General features: G+C 40.0%; 1 long non-coding RNA gene across 1 annotated transcript; it reads left to right on the forward strand.

Annotated features, from left to right (window-relative positions):
• Positions 1 to 824: 824 nt before the first annotated feature.
• Positions 825 to 12,782, forward strand: LOC122457621. The gene is made up of 3 exons (XR_006277258.1): positions 825 to 986; positions 3,611 to 3,617; positions 12,772 to 12,782. It is a non-coding gene; the product is annotated as an uncharacterized LOC122457621 (long non-coding RNA).
• The last annotated feature ends 3,065 nt before the right edge of the window (positions 12,783 to 15,847 follow it).

The following is a 15,847-nucleotide window of genomic DNA, read 5'->3' on the forward strand; positions in this document are numbered from 1 at the left end:
AGGCGGTGGGTTGCTTCATGCCGCCGTCCAAGCTCTCTGAATGCTTTCATCTGCTTCCTGTTCAGTCTGGAACTGTTCCCTTTATACTGGAGACATCAGTTCCTCATTGGATTGTGGACCTTAGCTTGGTCCCTCTAGAAGCGATGTAGGGGATGGGGCTGTTTCCGTTGACTGTGAACCGCTCTCCGCTGGTGAAATATGTTGGGGTTCAGGCTCTGGATGAGCCTCTGGTGTAGGTTTATCAGCTGCTGCCAGTTCAGGTTCGGTGGGGTCCTCTGGTGTTTGGGTTACAAGTACTGGATTCAGTGCTGGCAATGGGTCTGGTGCTGGTTGTTCCACCGGTTCCGGTTCTGGGACTGGCTCAGTCTGGGTCTCTGGGACTGGATCCACTACTGCTGTTGCAGACATTGGCCTGGGGTCCGAGTCCATCATTTCTGACCGGGTCCTGGTAGAAGTTTCCGGAACAGAGCTAGGCGTGACTGCTTCTTTAGCCTGTCTGCAGGTGAGCATTCCCACTCTCTTGGCTAGCTTCACGTGATTGGCCAAGTCTTCCCCCAACAGCATGGGAATGGGATAATCATCATAGACTGCAAAAGTCCACGTTCCTGTCCAGCCCTTGTACTGGACAGGCAACTTGGCTCTAGGCAAATTGAAAGAGTTGGACTTGAAGGATTGAATTGTCACTTGGATCTCTGGATTGATTAAATTGGGGTCCACTAAGGAAGCATGGATAGCTGACACCTGTGCTCCGGTGTCCCTCCACACGGTGACCTTCTTCCCGCCCACACTCACAGTTTCCCTCCGCTCCAAGGGTATCTGGGCCTGAGGACCTCTGGTGTGATTCCAGTGCAATGAACTGTAATCTGTTGGGGTTCTTGGGGCAGTTGACCTTTACATGCCCCAGCTCATTACATTTAAAACATCTTCCAGCTGACGGGTCACTGGGGCGAGATGGGTTGCTGGAGGACGGTGTGGTGGGACAATAAGTGTCTGTAGAGTTCCTTGGTGTGTAGTTGGGGCCTTGGGCTGCCCCCGGTAGTAGGGTGTGGTCTGAGGTTGTCCCTTCTGGTATCCGCTCCAACTGCGACCAGTGTTTTTCTTTTCTGCCACCTCCACCCATTTGGCTCCAATCTCCCCCGCCTCGATTACAGTTTTGGGCTTCCCATCTAGGATGTATCTTTCTATTTCCTCAGGAACATCCTCTAAGAACTGCTACATTTGCATTAGAAAGGGAAAATCTTCTGGAGATTTAACACTTGCTCCTGTTATCCAAGCATCCCAATGTTTCAAAATGTGGTAGGCATGTCCGGTAAATGACACGTCTGGTTTCCACCTTAGGGCTCTGAACCACCGACGGGAATGCTCGAGTGTTAGCCCCATTCTGACTCTTGCCTTGGTTTTAACAGGTCATACTTGTTCATGTATTCCATAGGCATTTCAGCCGCCACCTCAGCTAAGGGTCCACTGAGTTGTGGCCTCAGCTCTACCATGTATTGGTCTGTAGAGATGCTGTACCCAAGGCAGGCCCTTTCAATTTTTTCTAAGAAGGCCTCGGTATCATCGCCTGCCTTGTAGGTGGAGAACTTCCTGGGATGGGAAGCGGTACCTGGAGAAGGATTGCTATTCTGCTGAGCTTTTGCCTTCTCCATCTCCAGTGTATGCTCCTCTCTTTTTCCTTTTCTTCCATTTCTTTTTCACTTGTCTCCATAGCTCTCCTGTGGGCAGCGTCCCTTTCTTCCTCAGCGTGCTTCCATTCTTTTTCCTTTGTCTCCATAGCACTCCTCTGGGCAGCCTCTTGGGCTTTTTCCTTTTCCTCCATTTCTTTTTCCTTTGCCTCCATAGCTCTCCTGTGGGCAGCCTCTTTGGCTGTTTCTGCTTTGGGCTCTGTCATGTTTTCCTCTCTGTTTTTAACTAACTTTACACCCGAGAGTTAGAAATAAAACAAACAAAAAACTTGGCTTGTAAAATTTTGCTGTGCTGTAACTGGATACCTATGTTCTCTGATAGTGATTATCAGCCTACAGAAAAATCCTTAAAAAAACCCCTAACAACCTTGTCTCCAGGCAAATAGACAGAAAACCCCTCTAGTTGCTCTTAGCTAAAAAAAAAAAAAAGAAAAAAAACTTCTTCAGGTCTGTGAAGACTTGTGAATTTCCCTTGTAATTCCCCAGGAGGTTAACTACCCTGCCTTTAGGTAGAGAAAACTCCAGCTCACTAAAGACAATTCCTTTTTGTCTCTGCTCTGGCCCCCAAGCAGAGACAAAAAAAACAACTCTAACTGCTTTCAGCTGAAAACCTGTTTTCTAGCAGCCCAAAGGGAAAAAAATCCTTTTTAAAATCTGTGCTTCTTGTTCAAAAAATATCAAATTGATCTCAAAATTATTTCAGGTTAATGCCACCGCTCTGCCATCATGCCAAGGTTGCTTCCCCACTCTGAACTCTAGGGTACAGATGTGGGGACCTGCATGAAAAAAAACCTTAGCTTATTTTTACTAGCTTAGGTTAAAACTTCCCCAAGGTACAAAGTATTTTAACTAGAAATGGAAGAAGGCAGAATTGAGACCTTTCAAAGTTTTGGCCCAAGTGAGGGGGTGTCATTTGAGCTCCCTACCTCCAGTGCCAAAATGTTGTGGGCCAGCCCTGCATAAGTCTCACAATATCTGTGGTGTTTTTAGGGGTTCTCATTAATTTCTCATTATTACCCGCTCTGGCTCGTATTCAAAATGGCCATAGTCTCCCAATCACTGTTAATGGAACGGAAACCACAGGATGCTGTCAACAGATTGGCCAACAAGTCTGTTTGATCTTTTTTGGCAGTAATGAGGCTGCCCACTGGAAAAATGGTCATCACCTCCCATTGCTGTCAATGGGTCTGAAGCCACAGGCTGCCTTCAGTAGGCTGCCTTGTTCCTTTAACCTTTGTATACAGAAGTGATACTGTCATCAAAGATGGATATCAGCTCCCTTTGATTCCAATGAAGTTGAAGCCAGGTGGCCTTCAGTCACCTCGTGAAGGCACGGCAAGTAACAGGAGAATGTGGAAGCACCAAGAATGGGACAATGGGAGTTGTATGGAGGAGAAGAGTATTAGGAAATTGGACAGGAAATTATGAAGAGCCAGAGAAATATGGTAGGTTGGAGGCAGAGGAGACAGTGGAGTAGAGGGAAGAGGCTAGTGGCAGGTAAAAGGCAGACTAGAGAGTGGGGGCGGAGGACTGAAGGGGTGCAGTAGAACATGGTATGGCAGAGAAGGAGGAAGTGATCAATAGGAAACTTTGAGAGGGAAGAAAGGAAAAAACGGGGGGCAAGTGAATACAGGGCACAGGTGTGGGACATGATAAAGTGAAGGAGTATGCAGGGAGGATATGAGTGTAGCAGCTGCCCTCGAGTCTATAAAGGAAAAGGGATAGAGAGGGAGTGAATGGCAAATCACATACTCTAGCATATAGGAGAGAGTAAATGGAGGTAAATTCATAGGAAGGAGTTGTAGACCAAGGTGGATGAGCAAGCATCTTAGAGAGGTGATTAAGAAGAAGCAGAAAGCATACAGGGAGTGGAAGATGGGAGGGATCAGCAAGGAAAGCTACCTAATTGAGGTCAGAACATGTAGGGATAAAGTGAGACAGGCTAAAAGTCGAGTAGAGTTGGTCCTTGCAAAGGGAATTAAAACCAATAGTAAAAGGTTCTATAGTTATATAAATAAGAAGAAAACTAAGAAAGAAGAAGTGGGGCCGCTTAACACTGAGGATGGAGTGGAGGTTAAAGATAATCTAGGCATGGCCCAATATCTAAACAAATACTTTGCCTCAGTCTTTAATAAGGCTAAAGAGGATCTTAGGGATAATGGTAGCATGACAAATGGGAATGAGGATATGGAGGTAGATATTACCATATCTGAGGTAGAAGCGAAACGGAAACAACTTAATGGGACTAAATCGGGGGGCCCAGATAATCTTCATCCAAGAATATTAAAGGAATTGGCACCTGAAATTGCAAGCCCATTAGCAAGAATTTTTAATGAATCTGTAAACTCAGGAGTAGTACCGAATGATTGGAGAATTACTAATATAGTTCCTATTTTTAAGAAAGGAAAAAAAAGTGATCCAGGTAACTACAGGCCAGTTAGTTTCACATCTGTAGTATGCAAGGTCCTGGAAAAAATTTTGAAGGAGAAATTAATTAAGGACATTGAAGTCAATGGTAAATGGGACAAAATACAACATGGTTTTACAAAAGGTAGATCGTGCCAAACCAACCTAATCTCTTTTTTTGAAAAAGTAACAGATTTTTTAGATAAAGGAAATGCAGTGGATCTAATTTACCTAGATTTCAGTAAGGCATTTGATACCGTGCCACATGGGGAATTATTAGTTAAATTGGAGAAGATGGGGATCAATATGAACATCAAAAGGTGGATAAGGAATTGGTTAAAGGGGAGACTGCAACGGGTCCTACTGAAAGGCGAACTGTGAGGTTGGAGGGAGGTTACCAGTGCAGTTCCTCAGGGATCGGTTTTGGGACCAATCTTATTTAATCTTTTTATTACTGACCTTGGCACAAAAAGTGGGACTGTACTAATAAAGTTTGCAGATGATACAAAGCTGGGAGGTATTGCCAATTCGGAGAAGGATCGGGACATTATACAGGAGGATCTGGATGACCTTGTAAACTGGAGTAATAGTAATAGGATGAAATTTAATAGTGAGAAGTGTAAGGTTATGCATTTAGGGATTAATAACAAGAATTTTAGTTATAAGTTGGGGACGCATCAATTAGAAGTAACAGAAGAGGAGAAGGACCTTGGAGTATTGGTTGATCATAGGATGACTATGAGCTGCCAATGTGATATGGCTGTGAAAAAAGCTAATGCAGTTTTGGGATGCATCAAGAGAGGCATTTCCAGTAGGGATAAGGAGGTTTTAGTACCATTAGACAAGGCACTGGTGAGACCTCACCTAGAATACTGTGTGCAGTTCTGGTCTCCCATGTTTAAAAAGGATGAATTCAAACTGGAGCAGGTACAGAGAAGGGATACTAGGATGATCCGAGGAATAGAAAACTTGTCTTATGAAAGGAGACTTAAGGAGCTTGGCTTGTTTAGCCTAACTAAAAGAAGGTTGAGGGGAGATATGATTGCTCTCTATAAATATATCGGAGGGATAAATACAGGAGAGGGAGAGGAATTATTTCAGCTCAGCACCAATGTGGACACAAGAACAAATGGGTATAAACTGGCCACCAGGAAGTTTAGACTTGAAATCAGACGAAGGTTTTTAACCATCAGAGGAGTGAAGTTTTGGAATAGCCTTCCAAGGGAAGCAGTGGGGGCAAAAGATCTACTTGGTTTTAAGAATCTACTTGATAAGTTTATGGAGGAGATGGTATGATGGGATAATGAGATTTTGGTAAGTAATTGATCTTTAAATATTCAGGGTAAATAGGCCTAATCCCCTGAGATGGGATATTAGATGGATGGGATCTGAGTTACCCAGGAAAAAATGTTCTGTAGTATCTGGCTGGTGAATCTTGCCCATATGTTCAGGGTTTAGCTGATTGCCATATTTGGGGTCAGGAAGGAATTTTCCTCCAGGGCAGATTGGAGAGGCCCTGGAGGTTTTTCACCTTCCTCTGTAGCATGGGGCATGATTGACTTGAGGGAGGCTTCTCTGCTCCTTGAAGTCTTTAAACCATGATTTAAGGACTTCAATAACTCAGACATTGGTGAAGTTTTTCATAGGAGTGGGTGGGTGAGATTCTGTGGCCTGCGCTGTGCAGGAGGTCGCACTAGATGATCAGAATGGTCCCTTCTGACCTTAGTATCTATGAATCTTTGAGTTCCCTCTGATTTTTTTGTGTATTTAAGATTGAATTTTGAATATGAGATAATCAGATACAATTTGGGGTTGGATGCTTTCTCCCTAAAGGTGAGGAAAAATCAAAAGGTAGGCCAAAATATGTGATTTATTTTTTTATCTGATGATTTGGAGTGTTCTGATTCACAATTTTTGCCTATTTGGGAGTGGCAATACTGCTGGCCTGAACAGAATGAGCTCTTCCCTGTATTTGGAACCACAAAAAAAAGTTTAACACAGGGAGCAGTAAAGTACAGAATTGCTTTCCTCTAAATCCAGACAAGAAATTTTATTAGAAAAACTAAACATTATCCCACTCTCTACTGAAGTGCTGAGGACCCTATGATTAGTCAGCTCTATTACTTATACATGATCTGCCATAATTATCATGAGCTTGGTACACCTTTACCAAAGGAGACAGTTGCAGCATAAATGCTGAGACAGACAAATACTGTATATAAAGGAAGAATGAGAGAGAGCATGTTGCTCGTAGTTGGAGTGATTGTCACTGTACAATAATTTACTTTTGTATATGCTATTAGGTTGACAAACTGTGTGAAAATAAAACATAGAAATAAAAAGTTCTAGTGCTTGTTATTTTCAGAATTCCACAGGAAGTTTGGTCCTATATAGTAGGTAATGACAATACTCTTTTTCTAGCTTAGCTCAAGCACTACCATGATTCTCAATTTCAAACTGCTCTCCAGGGAAATACCCACAGAGTTGTCATCTGGGCTAGGAGTACAATCAGTATTGAGAACCATTTTTCATGCTTCCCACTCAGCTCTTAAAGAGATACACATCCACATATTGCATGTCACATACAATCTGCACACTGTAAACAACTGCCTCACACTTTCCCTCTGCACAGAATAAGATGAATGTTTGCAGTGCTTCATATTCCAATTTCTATGGGAATAATGTCCAAACAACCTACAGAGAGTTTAGTGCTTTAAGCTAGTTTAGATTTAATTTGTATAATGTCTACAATTAATTGCCCTAATCTATTTATTGTAAATGAGCACAAACAAAACAAATCTTCTAATGTTGTATTCATATTTTAGATGGATTATATGTACCCTAGAAACACTTAAAAGCAATTATAAATAGATAATACCATTGTCACAGGAATTGAAATGATTTGCTGAATATATGTGTCCATTATATATTCCTTCTAATCAGTTGAATACATCCACATATTAATGACTTTGACTTGATTAGTAAGTTTATATTTGACAACATTTCCATTTAAGCATAGACTCAGACAGTTGGAGCATTGAGATGCATAGTGAATTTGATTGCTCAAAGTAAGGGCTAAATTGTGTCATTTCGGGTACATCTACACAAAGATAAAAGACCTGCAGCAAGGTTGTGGCTGGCCCAGATCAGCTGACTTTGGCTCGCAGGGCTCGGGCTATGGAGCTAAAAATCACTGTGTAGACATTCAAGCTCAGGCTGGAGGCCAAACTCTGGGACCCTCTGCCCTAGTAGGGTCCAGCGCTTGGGATCCAGGCCAACCCCGAGCATCCAGGACTTTTTAGCCCAGCAGGCTGAGCCCTGCAAGCCTAAGTCAACGGACCAATCCAGCCATATGTTTTTTTATCCTTGTGTAGACATAGTCTTATTGACAGCCCTGCACTGGGTATGGTGAGAGGAATCAGATGTCATTCTGCTTCTAGGAAGCACAATACTTCCTTGAATTCTCCACATTTGTAGTGGGAGGGAGGGATGGGTAATTTTCTGCATCCCTTTAAAGTATGCCAAATAATTCTGCTCTGCTGGCATGATTTTAGGATGGTAGAGTCATGTCTCTGCCTATTTACTGCCCCTGCCTACTACCTTTTCTATTAGTTGCTGTGTGGGTGAGAGTAACTCACTTGCAGTCCCAAAGTATAGCAACTCTGGCAGCGATTAAGGACGTTATGCAATGAAGGGAACACTTTACTCCCTCTGCACATCTGTGGCCACATAAGAGCTGGTCAGAATCCTTTCTCTAGCATTGAGTACTCATTTATTCTGTAACCCACTCCAAATCACTGGAATGCCTTGCAAAGTAAGCATAAAGTAAGTTTGGCAGAATGTGGCTCTAAATAAACAGCAGACATTTACAAATACACAAGTAATGAATGCCAACAGGGAGTAGATCTTACTGGTTACTGGTATACTTAAAATAACATACAACACATGACTAGAGATGATGGAAAATTTTCCATTACCTTTTTTTCTATCAGAAATTACCTTTTCAATGAAAACTAAAAATGTTCACAAAAATAATTTTTGGTAAATAGTTCTTATTTTATGATGAAAAGAATTTGTAATGAAAAATTCAATTTCACTCAGGATGGGAGAAACTTACTTTATTTTTCCCCCACTTTGTTCCTTACTGAAAAGGGGGAGGATAGTATAAAAAAAGTGAGAGAAAGTGGGGGGAAATAATCATGCTTTTAAAAAAACAAAATAAAAAACCCGCCCTTTTCTCCTGGAAAAAGGATAAAAAGTTAGAGAGTTTTCTCTCCACCAAAAAGACCCATATGTTTCAAAAATCTTTAAAACAAATTTTCACTGAAAAAATATTTCACAGAAAATAGTGAACAATATGAAAAAGTTTTTTCTACATTTTTTGGAAAACATACTTATTTTTTTCATCCAACTATGTACATTGCTATATATAGAGATATTAGTTCTAAATTAGGGAGCTAGCTGTGAATCACTGGTTAAAACTGAATTTTTATAATAGGTATTACCATAAACCCTGAAGATCAGATTTCCTTCTCAGTTACACCACTGTAACTCCATTAACCTCAGTGGAAACAATTGCACCAATGAAACAGATGTACAAATTCAGTTTCCCTGGTAAAACTCTTTGTAAACATATCCACTGTATATCACTTACTTGAATAACTTTATTGCCGAGATATAGCAGCTGTTTGTAAAATGTAAATAAAAATTACTGGGATTAAAAAAATAGGTTTAATCAGCTTGGACTACCTGAACTTTTCTTCCTATCCCAGAGCATATATACTCATATATACCCTGCAAATACTATTAGGCAATACAATGGGAGATCTCAGGAGATCTGTGAGTTTTTGTGGTTTGAAACCCCTACCTGCTCTTTAGGAGTTAAGCCTTTGCAGTGCAACATACTCAAACCATTCTGAAGAAAGTATTGGATTACCCATTATCTCTTGATAATCATGACCCAAAAGTTTAAACAGTTATTTCATAATATTTATCCTAAAAATGGAGCAATGGGTAACATTTGTAGGTGATGGTGCAAAATTTGTGCATGTCATTGTATTTCTGGGTATGATATCATTCCAACCTCTCTGGAGGTTTGATTTTAGAAACTAAGCAAAAGTTCCCCTCATTGCATTCCTTCACCCTGCAAGAGTACAAAGCATCTGTCCACAGACTTCCCACCATTACACTTCTATGCTCCCATTCCTTGCTTATCCTTATTAGTAACCACCACTTATATTTTGAGATACACAGTGGGGCTAATTTGCTTCTCTTCTGGCCTCAACCTTCACTTTTCAAAATTGATGCAGCTAGGGCTCAACATAGTGGCAGTTTGCCTTACCTTATATGACTTAAGTTAGGGGGAGCTTGTCTGATGTTTCAGGAAGCTTCTAGTCAGAAGGGGTAAGGCAGATAACCACAAAGAATCTATCAAAAGGGCAGGTGAAAAAGTATGCACACACTATCCCTGTCACATAACACAAGAACAAGGGGACATTAAAAGAAATTAATAGGTGGCAAATTCAACTCTGACAAAAGAACTCCTTTTTTACACAGTGTATAATTAGACTGTGGAACTCACTGCCACATGAGGTCATTGAGGCCAAGAACTTAACAAGATTTTAAAAAGTATTGTCCAGTTACATAGATAATGAGAACATCTAAAGTTTTTATAATTAATAACAAAACCTGGAAGAGATATTAAACCTTATGCTTCAGATTTTAAGACAATATCTAACTATTAGAGATCAGCATGAGATCACATCTATCTTCTATGGGAATCTTATGCCTTCCTCTGAAGCATCTGAGTACTGGGCCACTACCAAAGATAGGATGTTGGACAAGAGAGAGCTCTGATCAAATACGGCAATTCCCATGTTCCATATTTTGTATGTGCGTAGGTAAAGTTTATGTTCATACCTGTGTAATGTATGTGCACACAAATGCCCAAATTCAGGCATTCATCAGGGGATCTAAATTATTTATATAGGTTAAGTATAACTGCCACTTGAGGAAAAATTCTGCCCTTATCCACATACATGCAACTCCAAGTGAAATACATTAGGAGATATATTTTATTTTAAAATGTTCACTATTTTGTAACTGGGGAAACTTAGGCACAAAAGGTGACTTACCCATCTGTGGCGCTTGTCCTCACTCCAGCCATGGTAAGGGATACAATTTTTGGACTCTAATTCTCTCTTGCCTTGGTCTCTGTATCATAACAATGAGAACTCATTGGCACAAGGAACACACCTATAATGAGATCAACAAGCATAGTGAGGTGTACTTCAGTCATGGTCTTCAGCATTTAGAGGCACACACTGGTCAAATTCATCCCTTGTGTAAGTCCAGTGATTTCTATTAATTTGGCCATTAAATTTTGCAGAGCTGAAAGCAGATCTGGCTATCTAGTTGGCAAAGCTTTTCCTAAGAAATTATATAGTGTATTTTCCATCTCATATAAAAATAGCAAAAAGGATTTTTATATATTCATATGAAATATTTTGCATGACCCTACCTGAGAAAAATGCATAAAATCTAAAAAGAAAGTCCTATATAATAAAGCCTAAATATTAACAAGAGTTCTTACTATCACACTTACTGTCTTCTCTAGGACTACAATAATTCAATCAACATATATCTCAATATATATTTGATAATCTATCATTCCCTTCCTAGAAAGAGATTGAGGTTCAAATAAAATGTGGTTTAAGAAAGCTCATCTGTTGGTTTATATTTCCCAGAAAGTTGGACTTTTCCCTTTAATATATATTTCAATCTGAAGAGCAACATCCTGGCAAAATGAAAACAAATGGCACTGCTATCTCCAATGAGACAATGTGTTATTTCAAATGTATGAAATGGCCCATGCTCAGCCCTATGACAGTTAAATGCTCGAAGTGAAATAGCCAAAAAACATAGTTAATTCATTCAAGGGGACATGAAAAGTGAGATTCCTTTTTTCTTTAATATGGAGAGAAAGAGTGACAGGGGGAGAGAGAGAACTGTGTGTGTGTGTCTGTGTCTGTGTGTGTGAGAGAGAGAGAGAAACTCTGTCCTTATACTATATGAAATGAAGCTGGCAGACTTTGAATCAGAAAAGACAATACTGATTTGCAGGTTGTTGCAATGTCATTTAAAGCAAACAAGATTAACTTTAAACACCATTCAGTTCATTAGAGGTATTCACAGAAAGACAAAAATCAGATTGGAAGATCTTGATTAAGTCTGTAAATAACTATCTATTGATTCAACATCAGCCCTTATTTTAGCACTAAATCTTCTCTTCCTTTTTTTGAATTTTTTGAAGTTTGTTTGTAAGAGGCCAAATTCTGCTTTTTGTTATCTAAATGAACATATAAGAGAGGAGCGCACCTCTGAATCAACTTACCCCAGGGCCCCATGGTGTCCCCTGTGTAAAGTGGGAAGGAGGTAGGGTCGGGACAGGGGCACAGATCATCTCCTATGGCCCCATGGAAAGGTTAATGGGTGACTTGATTACAATCTAAAAGTAACTACATGAGGAACAAATATTTAATAACAGGGTCTTCAATCTAGCAGAGAAAGGTACAATGGCTGGAAGTTGAAGCTAGACAAACTCAAGCTGGAAATAAGGCATTTTTTTAACAGTGAGAGTAATTAACCATTGGACCAACTTACCAAGGGTCATGGTGGATTCTCCATCACTAAACATATTTTAAGTCACTATTATTTTTTTCTAAAAGATATGTTCTAGGAAATTTTTGGGAAATTCTATGGTCTGTGTTACACAAGAGGTCAGACTAGATTAGGGGTTCCCAAACTTGGTTCACGGCTTGTTCATGGTAAACCACTAGTGAGCCACGAGATGCTTTGTTTACCTGAGCATCCTCAGGTACGGCTGCTCACAGATCCCAATGGCTGTGGTTCACCGTTCCCAGCCAATGGGAGCTGCAGGAAGTGGTCCAGGCTGGACTACCACTTCCTGCAGCTCCGATTGGCTGGTAATGGTGAACCGTGGCCACTGGAAGCTGCGATTGGCCAAACCTGCGGACACTCAGGCAAACAAAGTGTTTCGCCGCCCGCCAGAGGCTTGCCATGAGCAAGCCGCGAACCAAGTTTGGGAACCCCTGGACAAGATGATCACATTGGAATCTATGAATGGGGATTCTGAACAAAAATTAATACTAACTTGCACATTCCCCTTCACACAATGGCTGTGCGGGAGTGGGAGCTTGAGACCACCTGTCAGCATCGGTTTCATTATAGCCACTAAGCTGGTGAAATGGAACAGGGAACAGGAATCCTTGGAAATGTAAGTTCTCCATGCAGAGGTCTAGAAAAGTATCTAGCCCCAGTATTTATAAAGGTCTCAGTAACACTGTGTCTAGAGCTGAGTCTCAATAACCAAATGGTGCCAAGGGCAATAAACAGACTTTCTCTTTCTCTGTTTTTCTTCAGATGGGGAATTATTTCTGAAAGTCACTATCCAGCTGTTCAAATTACTGCTCACCTGTGTCCTCTTGTGTCACCTATGTCCTCTGTGTCCTTTCCCACTTTATCCATCAGCATCTATTTGCCACTATTCTCTCCTGTTTTCTGTCACTAATACACGTTTGCTCCCAACATTGCTAATACTACATTAAGAGCTATTATATTAATTAGAACTGAATTATGCATCAAGAGATTAATGTGTGAGAGATCTCTTTGAACATGCATATCACTCCTTTAATTACATATTGTCATTGTATCACATGTAATTTAGACACATTACAAATAGTAGAAGAATAAAAAATTCCTCAATGGCATAGAGACATATAGCATTAGCTATGTGCAGCACTGTGCATGGGCTTGATATGCCTCTTTGGGGGCAGCAATGCCAGCCAAGGCACTCTCTAGTAGGGGACAGGAGACAGATACTACTGCAAGTCGTGACCCACTGATGAGGGGCTTAGAACGCTGGCTAGACTCCACAGAAGCAGCCACAAAGTAGATTGATAGCTATGCTGAATCAGTGCATGTTGTGGGTAGCCTGACCTTGTCCCGTCCTTGCTAGCTGTTTTGCATTCTGTACTGGTAAACTTCTGGTCCCTCAAAGGAGAGGAACTTGCAAACAGTATTCTTCTTTATGGTTAAACCTCCTTACATTGGAATTCTGAAGTCTGCCTTCCTCAAGAGAAACCCTGAGAGTGAATCAAGCTGTAACTAATAATTTGGTCCAGTTATAAGAAAAGTGAGTCACTGAATATAAGGGTTGGTGGCCTTTGAGTTAAACAAAATGTTGGGATGTCATTCCTGAACCTTGATAACATGATACTTTTGGTAATATGGCTAAGGAGTTTTAATGCCAGCAAGCATTAATCATACAAAAAGGATTTCCATAATCTCTTGAAGCATCTGTATTACTAATGCAATCTTGGAAATAGAGATTAACAAAAAGCACTATTGCATTAAACAAATACTATCATTAAACTTGATAGCATGCTTGACATGATGGAAATTGACATTTTTAATATATTATTCTTCATATCTATCTCTTTCATTTCAAATAAAGAGAGAAGAGTGTGTTTGAGGGAGATAGTAATATGAAGAGGGTTTTACTGGGCAAGCCTGGTGAACCATTTTAAGTGATTCAGCCAGAGCATATTCATCAGGAACTATACTTACTGTAAAACATTTTAGTAATTTTCACAATATTTTAATGTGCAATGTTCTTCAAAATTACTGAATGATAAGTGGACACATTAGCTAAATTGAAAGATGCAGCAAACATGAATAATGGGAAAATCTACTGTTGATGGACAACAAGGACATGTGGCAGGTCTGAAAGTCAAATGGGAATTAACAACATGCATGCAGAAGTGAGACTCATCAGCATGGTTAGAAATCTGTTATCTTGGCCTACTCCTGTGGATGACTCATTGGTTCAGCTATTCCAGTAGTGTAAGCAAGCAGGCCTTTTTGAGCACTGCCTACTGTACAAGTCGCACAACCCTCTGCTAAGCTCCTACTTCCTATACCTCATGAGTGGGCAACACCAACATATACATACTTGAGACATCTTAAAGGAACCTGAACTTTAGAAAGTGCTGAACACCAGTTTCTGATGACCAGGCCCCTTAAATAGGGGTCTTAAATAGGGCAACAAAAAATTGAAACATGCAAAATCAGGAGTCATTTTTGAAATCACGGTGAAATCTGTCTTTACCAGTGCACATAATATATGTCCCCCCAAAAATGTTCAAACAATATAAAGGTCTGATCCTGCAAACACATACTATCAAGCATAATGCTTAACATCATGACTAATTCCATATTGTCTAGTGAAAATAGTCATGACTGTAAGCACTACACTGAATAGTAAATGTTTGAGAATTGGACAATGAAACTTTTCTATAATAGCCTTTCTTCTTTAAAATATGTGGCATTTAGAAAACACATGAAGCTGTGGTGTGGGGAGTTTTTCTTGGACTTTTCTAAGAGGACTTGGGTAGCACATTTGTGGCATCATCAGTTGTGAATAAAACATTTGATTAGGCCAAAATCATGCAGATTAAGCCTCAATACTACACTAACTTAATCTTTCTCTCTCATCGGCAGTGGTCACAATGCATGGTGAATTCAGTATACCACATAGTTCTATAATTTACCACTGGTTATGGCCAAACACATGTGATGATGTTTTATAATCCAGTAGAAGTCTTTTATGTGTGACCACTGTGTTTCTATGTCTCTTTTGATATATCAAAAGTTTTTTATAGCACCCCGTGTACATATGCACATCCAAATTGCAATCTTTTCTTGATAAGCAAAGTGAATGAGAAAATAAGAACAGCCATGCTGGGTCAGACCAATGGTCCATGTAATCTAGTATCCTGTCTCTGACTGTGGCCAGTGCCAGATGCTTCAGAAGGAATGAACAGAACAGGGCAAATCTGAATAATCCATCCTCTGTCATCCAATCCCAGCTTCTGCATCTGGAGGTGTAGGAACACCAGGAGCAGGGGATTGCATCCCTGACCATCTTGCCTAATATCCATTGATTGATCTAACCTACATGAATTTATCAAAAAATTTTTAACCCAGTTATACTTTTGGTTTTCAGAACATCCCACGGCAATAAGATCCACAAGTTTGACTATATTTTGTGTGAAGAAGTACTTCCTGTTAATACCACATTTTTTTAAATAATTCCATGTAGCCTTAGACAAATATTAGAAACAAAAATGCTTCATGAACAAATTAAAGAGAGCTCTTAAATCAGCTATGCCATAGTCAAATAGGAACTGTTCAGGTTATAATGACTCAAACCTGATACTATAGAACAAATATATATGTTTAGTCAAATATATAATGTTAGATAACTTTTTTAAACGTCAGGTTCAACTTTCATTACATTCATAGGAAAGATTACCCTTCATTAAATTGGGCCCTAAAACAGTGATGCAGATACAGGGACAGAGTTATAAAATTGTCTAAGTGCTGGATATTGAGAATTTTTTAATTAATATAAGCATATCCCTTTCAATGTCAGATAATCACAATGTACATGTTTGCATTCAGGGTATTTCACAGGAACATTTTTCAATGCAGGTTGACCCATTTATATTTTTAAGCCTGGGCTCTTTTGATAGGGATATATCTAGTAATGAAAAAATATTTTTATTCTCTCTCTCTCCCTCTCTCTCTCTCTCCCATTTTAATAAACACTGTGGCTTTCAAAGTTTCCTATTTTTAAATATGTCAATGAAACTAAACATATAACAATTCAGCAG

The sequence above is a fragment of the Dermochelys coriacea genome, chromosome 1 (genome assembly GCF_009764565.3).
Source record: "Dermochelys coriacea isolate rDerCor1 chromosome 1, rDerCor1.pri.v4, whole genome shotgun sequence".
In the NCBI taxonomy this organism is placed as follows: domain Eukaryota; kingdom Metazoa; phylum Chordata; order Testudines; family Dermochelyidae; genus Dermochelys; species Dermochelys coriacea.